General features: G+C 44.6%; 1 long non-coding RNA gene across 2 annotated transcripts; it reads left to right on the top strand.

The window, feature by feature from the left end:
- The first annotated feature begins 5,939 nt into the window (after window positions 1-5,939).
- Window positions 5,940-6,971, top strand: LOC147469905 (uncharacterized). 2 transcript variants are annotated; one of them, XR_015191823.1, is made up of 2 exons: window positions 5,940-6,006; window positions 6,375-6,971. It is a non-coding gene; the product is annotated as an uncharacterized LOC147469905 (long non-coding RNA). The 2 variants fall into 2 exon arrangements; XR_015191824.1 differs by having other exon boundaries at window positions 5,940-5,991.
- Window positions 6,972-7,500: the final 529 nt, after the last annotated feature.

Consider the following 7,500-nt stretch of genomic DNA (forward strand, 5'->3'; position numbering starts at 1 on the left):
TCTCTCTCTCTCTCTTATTCTCTCTCTCTCTCTTATTCTCTCTCTCTCTTATTCTCTCTCTCTCTCTTATTCTCTCTCTCTTATTCTCCTTCTCTCTTATTTTCTCTCTCTCTTGCTCCCTCTCTCTTATTTTCTCTCTCTCTTTCTCCCTCTCTTATTCTCTCTTTCTCCCTCTCTTATTCTCTCTTTCTCTCTCTCTCTCTCTTTCTCTTTCTCTTTCTCTTTCTCTCTCTCTCTCACGCTCCCCCTCGTTGTCTCTCTCCCTTGATCTCCTTCCCTCCCCTCCCCTACTCTCTCTCGCACCCCATCTATCTGCCTCTATCTCCCTTCACTTTCTCAACGTCCTCTCTCAATTTTTCTCTCCCTTTTGTCGAAGTGGCGGCAAAGCTTGCGAAAAGTTTTTAATTGGTTCGTATAAATAACTTCTTTTTTGTGTTTGCATGTGAGCGAGAATCAAACATGGCTGTGTTGAGGCCTTGTTTACTACGATGAGAGTTGTTTCATTCATAAAAAATCGTATTGTTTTGAGGAGTTGTTATTATGTGTGTCGTCACGTGTTGTGTGGTTTCATTCATAAAAAAATAGTATTGTTTTGAGGAGTTGTTACTATGTATGCCGTCATGTGTTGAGTGGTTTCATTCATAAAAAATCGTATTGTTTTGAGGACTTAGTGCTATGTGTGTCGTCACGTGTTGAGTGGTTTATTTTTTTTTTTCGTTAAAACTTGTTATTACAATGTATGTTATCACGTGTTGAGTGATTTCATTCATAAAGAAATTTGCATGATTTTGAAGACTTGTGTCATCACGTGTTGAGTGGTTTCATTCAAAACTAAATTTATATTGTTGATATCGTTGATATTGTTGTTTCTAGACATGTTCATTCATAAAAAAATGTGTTGTGTTGAGGATTTCTCTGGTGAAATATGTGTAATCACGTGTTGAGTGGTTTCATTAAAATAATTTATATTAATTTTTCTAATATGTGCAATCGTATGCTCAATACTTTCATTCGTCAAAATACATGTTGTATATCATAAATTTTGTGACTAGTATTTTTCTTTAATTTTTATGCTTGTTTATTCGTCTTTTGTCTTTATTTGTTTGTATGGCGTAGCGTTTATGCAAGTATTATGTACTTGTGTGCGTCAGTGTCTGTGTGCGTATGTGAATGTGTATGTGCATGTGTGAATGTGCATTGCATTGATATATGTGGTTGTACATGAAATAAAATTAACGTTACAAGTAAAATATACGTTGCAGTGAACCAAAAAACAACAACAACAACAAAAACCCGAAGCTATTTATAGAGAACATCTCACACTATAAGGATGACACTCTTTTGCATCAAAGAAAGGCTCACCTCATTAACATACTCTCACTCGCAATCAATTCACTTCAATAAACATCAAGCTTAAATAACTCCCCTGGTTATTGCACAAAAGGCTGAAGTATTTATAGCATGGACTAGTGAAGGAAAATCAGAAATTGTTTTTTCTAATTTTCATGAGAGTGAAAAATGAGTTACAGCAATGTAGATTTTTTTTAATACCTTTATCTCCTTTTCTTTCTCTCTTATTCTTTTTCCCTTTTCTTTTTTTTTTAATTTCTCTTCCCTCTTTCTCCCTATATATCTGTCACTTACTTATTTGTTTTTCGTTTATATCTTCCTCCTTTTTCTATTTCCGTCTCTCTCATACACATACGCTCTCTCTCTCTCTCTCTCTCTCTCTCTCTCTCTCTCTCTATCTATCTATCTCTCTGTCTCTTTCTCTGTCTCTATCTCTATCTCTCTATCTCTCTATCTCTCTTCATCTCCCCCTCTCTCCTCCTTTCCCTCCCCCTCTCCCACTTCCCCCCACCCTCTCCCTTTCTCATTCCCTTCCCCCTCTCCCTCTCCCTCCCCCTCTCCTTCTACCCCCCTCCCTCTCCCTTTCCCATTCCCTTCCCCCTCTCCCTCTCCCTCCCCCTCTGCTTCTACCCCCCTCCCTCTCCCTTTCCCATTCCCTTCCCCCTCCTCCCTCCCTCTCCGTTTCCCATTCCCTTCCCCCTCCCCCTCTCCCTCTCCCTCTCTCTCTCTCTCTCTCTCTCTTTCTCTCCATCTCCCCCTCTCCCTTTCCCTACCCCTCTCCCACTTCCCCCCACCCTCTCCCTTTCCCATTCCCTTCCCCCTCTCCCTCTCCCTTTCCCATTCCCTTCCCCCTCTCCCGCCCTCTCCCTCTCCCTCCCCCTCTCCCCGTCCCACACCCTCTCCCTCCCCCTCCCCCTCTCCCTTTCCCATTCCCTTCCCCCTCTCCCGCCCTCTCCCTCTCCCTCTCCCTTCCCCTCCTCTCCCTCTCTCATTCCCTCTCCCTTTCTCATTCCCTCTCCTTCTCCCTCTTTCTCTCCCTCTCCCTCTCTCCTTATTTGAAAGCAAATGATCCTTCCACTCAATGGGCAAAATTCAAATTGTTATTTTAATGAGGAAGTGGCTTGGGGTCGAACTATTGCAATCCAGAGCCAGTGTGCAGGGAAGCGAACACCTCAACGTTCCGGACAAGTTCGTTTCATTTTTATTAGAGAGAGATTCATTTTACTTAATTTATCGTCTTTGTGTTTGTTTATGGGTGTGTTTGTTTGTTTATTTATCTGTGTATTATTATGATTTTTATTTTTCTAGGAGTGTTTCACATCAGTGAGTTTTATTTTTATTTTGTTTCGTTCTTTTTTCATATTGTTGCATAATGATGCAATTTGTTACTTATGTGTTTTAAGATCGTTTGAACCGTAGAATTATTCATAGAAGTAATAACTTGATATATCTTTAATGCAAGGAACATAGTCTCTTTATATTTACGTACCGAAAACATCTTCATTTATCATATCGAAGACAATATTTGGCACAAGTATATATTCTTAAATTCATTTCCGTATTTAATTATTCATTTTAAGCATCGCTCACGCCTTTTCCTTCCTATTAGCTTCAAGAAGCTGACATGTCTTGAAGAAAATTTTGAGGGATGACTCAAGTAATCTCGTGCTTTTAAAACTCTTGCTGAAGTTGTTAAACAAAAGATCTCTCTCTCTCTCTCTCTCTCTCTCTCTCTCTCTCTCTCTCTCTCTCTCTCTCTCTCTCTCTCTCTCTCTCTCTCTCTCTCTCTCTCTCTCTTTCTCTAATTCTCCCTCCCTCCCATCTTCCCTCGCCTCCTTCCCTCTCTCTCTTTTTCCTTCTCCCTCTCTCTTTCTCCCCCCTCCCCCTCTTCCCCCCCTCTCTCCCTCTCTCTCTCCCTCACTCCCTCTCTCTTAAGAACAAGAGAGAGTATTATTAATGTCCTATCGAGCGACACGTTGTCTTTTATCTTCCTTTTTTTGAACGGGGGGGGGGGGGGGGTAATGGGTGAATTTAACGCCAGTCACAACGTTAAAATATGTTAAGATGATGTGGGGGTTGGGGATTTGGGAGAGGGTGGGGGGGAGGGAGTGAGGAAGGGAAGGGAGATAGGAAGAGGTATAGGCGAGGGGAGGGGAGGGGTATAGGGAAGGGGGCAAACAGAGGGGAAGGGAGAGAAGGGAAGGGAAAGGGAAAAGGAAAGGAAAGGAAAGGAAAGGAAACGGAAGGGGAGAGAAGGGAAGCGAAGGGAATAGAAGGGGAAGGGAAGTGAAGGGAGTGTAAGGGGAGAGAAGGGAAGGAGGGATAAGGGAAGGGAAGGAGTGAGAAGGGGAGGGAAGGAGGGAGAAGGGGAGGAGAGGAGAGGGCAGGAGAGGAGAGGAGAGGGCAGGGGAGGATAAGGAAGAGAAGGGAAGGGAAGGAGAGGGGAAGGGAGGGGAGGGGAATGGGGCAAGCAAATGAGAAGGGAGAGAAGGGAAGGGAAGGGGAAGGGGAGGGAAGAGAAGGGAAGGGAAGGGAAGGGAAGGTAAGGTAGGGGAAGGCGAGATAATGGAAGGGGAAGGGAAGGGAAGGGAAGGGAAGGAGATTGGAGGGAAAATGAAGGGAAGAGAAGAGAAGAGAAGGCAAGAGAATAGAAGAGAAGACAAGAGACGAGAAGGGATGAGAGAAGAGTGAGGGAAGAGGAGAGAGAGAAGAGGAGAGAGAGAAGAGGAGAAAGAGGGAGTTTGCAATGGGGATCACGGGGAATGAAGGTAAGGGGAATGAAAGGGGAATGTGAGAGAGGAAAGACGGTAGGAAGGGGGGTGAGGGGAGTGGGTGAAGGTAGAGAAGAGAGGCGAGGAAAAGGTGAAAAAGAGGTGGAGAGGGAGAAGAAAGGGAGAAGAGAGGGGTGGTAGAGGGATGGCGGAGGAGTGGAAGAAAAGAGAGGGAGAGGGAAGGCAGAGGAAAGAATTAACAGGTGAGGTTATGGAGGCTGCGTGAAGATGCATCCCGTTTTCTGTTCGCAGTCTGACGAGACGTTTTCCGTTTTCTGTTCGTGTTTTTTTTTGTTTTTCTTTCTTCCTAATAATGGATTCCTTGTCATTTTATTACGATTACTGATATTATTGATATCTATCATTATTATTATTGATATTATTACTCCTACTACTACTATCATTATTGATATTATGATTGTTAATACTACTATTAATGACGTTATCTTTATTATTGTTATTCTAATTAATGCCATTAATATTATTGTTATTCTAATTAATGTTATTGATATTATTGTTATTCTAATTAATGTTATTAATATTATTGTTATCAATATTATTAACCTTATTATCGTTAATATTAGCATCATCATTGTTGTTAACATTAGTATTATCATCATACAAAATGTTACTATCATTATCATTATTATTACTATTGTTTTCATCATGTTTATTATTATTGTTATTGTTATGTATGACATCATTATCAATATCATCATCATTATAATTATCATACCATAATTAAAATCTATAAAAAAAACATTGTTCACATTATCATTATTATTATTACTATAATTATTATCATTGTTATTGTTATTATCATTATTATTATTATTACTATTATTATTATTATTATTATTATTATTATTATCATTATTATCATCATCATTATTATTATTACATGTCATATTTATCACATGGATGGGAATGCATGTGATAAATATGATGAATATAAATATGATAAATATGAAATTGATAAATATAAAATATGACGAATATGATAAATATAAAGTTCTTATTTTTCCCTTGTCAGTAGCATTTCTACGATACTTATTATAGCAAGTAAGTGTAACCATTTCTGTGTGTGTGTGTGTGTGTGTGTGTGTGTGTGTGTCTGTGTCTGTGTCTGTCTATGATGTCTGTTTCTGAGGACTGAATGTGTGTGTGTGTGTTTGTGTCGGAAACGCTTTGGCAATGCAGTGTGTGTGTGTTTGTTTGTTTGTTTGTTTGTTTTTGTAAACGCGCGAGCAAATGAATGTCATATAGAGAGGCAGGGAGGGATGGAGGGAGGGAGTGAGGGAGCCTGGCTGGCCCACCCGAATCTAAGGGAGGAGGGAGGGAGGGAGGGAGTGAAGGGAAGGAGGAAGAGGAAAGACGGGATAGAAATAGAGGGAGAGAGGAATGGAAGGGAGGGAGGGTGGGAGGGAGTAGTTAGGGAGTGAAGGGAGGGAGGAATGGAAGGGAGGGAGAGAGGAATGGAAGGAAGGGAGGGAGTGAAGGGAGGGAGGGAGTAGTTAGGGAGTGAAGGGAGGGAGGAAGAGGGAAGACGGGACAGAGATAGAAGGAGGGAGAGAGGAATGGAAGGGAGGGAGGGATAGAGGAATGGAAGGAAGGGAGTGAAGGGAGGGAGGAAGAGGGAAGACGGGATAGAGATAGAAGGAGGGAGAGAGGAATGGAAGGGAGGGAGGGAGGGAGAGGAATGGAAGGGAGGGAGGGAGGGAGGGAGAGAGGAATGGAAGGGAGAGAGAGAGGGAGGGTGGGAGGGGCGTGCGGGCGTGCGGGCAGGACAGAGCAGCTGTGCGGGCAAGAGCAGCAGCAGCGGCAGCAGACGTCAGTGTGTCGCTGGCCGTGGCCGGGAACGTGTTGTCCCGTCTGCTCTCCGCTGGTTGTTCTGTGCACGCGACTCTCTGCCTCCGCCGCCGCCCCCCCCGCCCCCCGCACGCGCCCCCTTGTTTACCTCTGCTTGCCACGTGCTTGCTCGTGCTTTCGCGTGTCCCTTTGGCCTCGTTTCGGGTCTGTCTGCTTGACCCGACCTCGTGTCCCCGCGCTCGGAGGCGGAATTGCAATAAAGATCTTTGGATTTTTTTGAACACTTTTTTTTTTCTTCTTTTGAGGGTGGTCGGGATCTCCTCTTTTTCTTTTTTTCTTTTATTTTCTGAAAATAAGAATTCGTAATTCGCTTCCGGTTTGAATCGAATCCCGAAATATAAATCCATATTGGTATTATTATTGTTTTTTTTCTTGGATCAACAGCTCGGAAAAAAAATTAAGCTCGTGGTTTAGTAAATGAAACGGTAAAAAAAGGAGAGAGAGAGAGAAAAAAAAAGTCTGAAATATATCCAACGTTTGTTTACATTACAAACCGTCGACTTCAGGACAGTAATAGTAAATAACAAACCGACTAAGGAAACAAAGTGAAAAGGACCTCCAGTTGCACGTCAGCCAGACTGACCTGTAACCTGTGACCTGTAGTGGAGCCATTCCCCTCCCCTTTCCCCCCCCATCTCCCCCCCCTCGAATTCACCCCCTACCTCCCCACACCAAAGGTAAAACATCGACTATGGCGCCCCAGAGGAAGTGCGTGACGCCCTCGCTGTGGCTCTCCCTCGTGGCACTGTGCCTGGCCCTGGAGGCATCATCGGCCGGCGACGCAGCGGCAGCAGGAGCGGGAGGAGGAGGAGGGGGGGGAGGCAGTTCCCCCTCCGGCTGCCCGCCCGAGGAGCTGACGGTGTACAGGGTGAGACTTGAGACCCACTGGAGTCCGAGAGATTTCCCCAAGCACTACCCCGAGTGGCGACCCCCCGCGCAGTGGTCTAAACTCACAGGTGAGTGAGCAATGCTCTTTCGCTCTCGTAATCTATCTCTCTGTCTCTCTCTCTCTGTGTCTCTGTGTCTCTGTGTCTCTCTGTCTCTCTGTCTCTGTCTCTGTCTCTCTGTCTCTCTGTCTCTCTCTCTCTCTCTCTCTCTCTCTCTCTCTCTCTCTCTCTCTCTCTCTCTCTCTCTCTCTCTCTCTCTCTCTCCCTCCCTCCCTCCCTCCCTCCCTCCCTCCCTCCCTCTCCCTCTCTCCCTCCCTCTCCCTCTCCCTCTCCCTCTCCGTCTCTCCCTCTCCGTCTCTCCCTCTCCGTCTCTCCCTCTCCCTCTCCCTCTCCCTCTCCCTCTCCCTCTCCCTCTCCCTCTCCCTCTCCCTCTCCCTCTCCCTCTCCCTCTCCTTCCCTCTCAACAACGGTTTTGTTAAGTAGAGTAAACAACATCGATTGGCTATGATCTGATACTTCTTCCACTCGTGGTAGCAGGGAAGTGGTTGCAGAAGCGCTGCTCTCGTGTTGTTTTCAATATTGCAAAGGGGGGGGGGCGAGTCGAGTGTGTTGTGATACGCGGC

Source organism: Penaeus japonicus, unplaced genomic scaffold (genome assembly GCF_977035675.1).
Source record: "Penaeus japonicus unplaced genomic scaffold, GWHDUDI00000001_assembly GWHDUDI00000018, whole genome shotgun sequence".
Taxonomy (NCBI): Eukaryota; Metazoa; Arthropoda; class Malacostraca; order Decapoda; family Penaeidae; genus Penaeus; species Penaeus japonicus.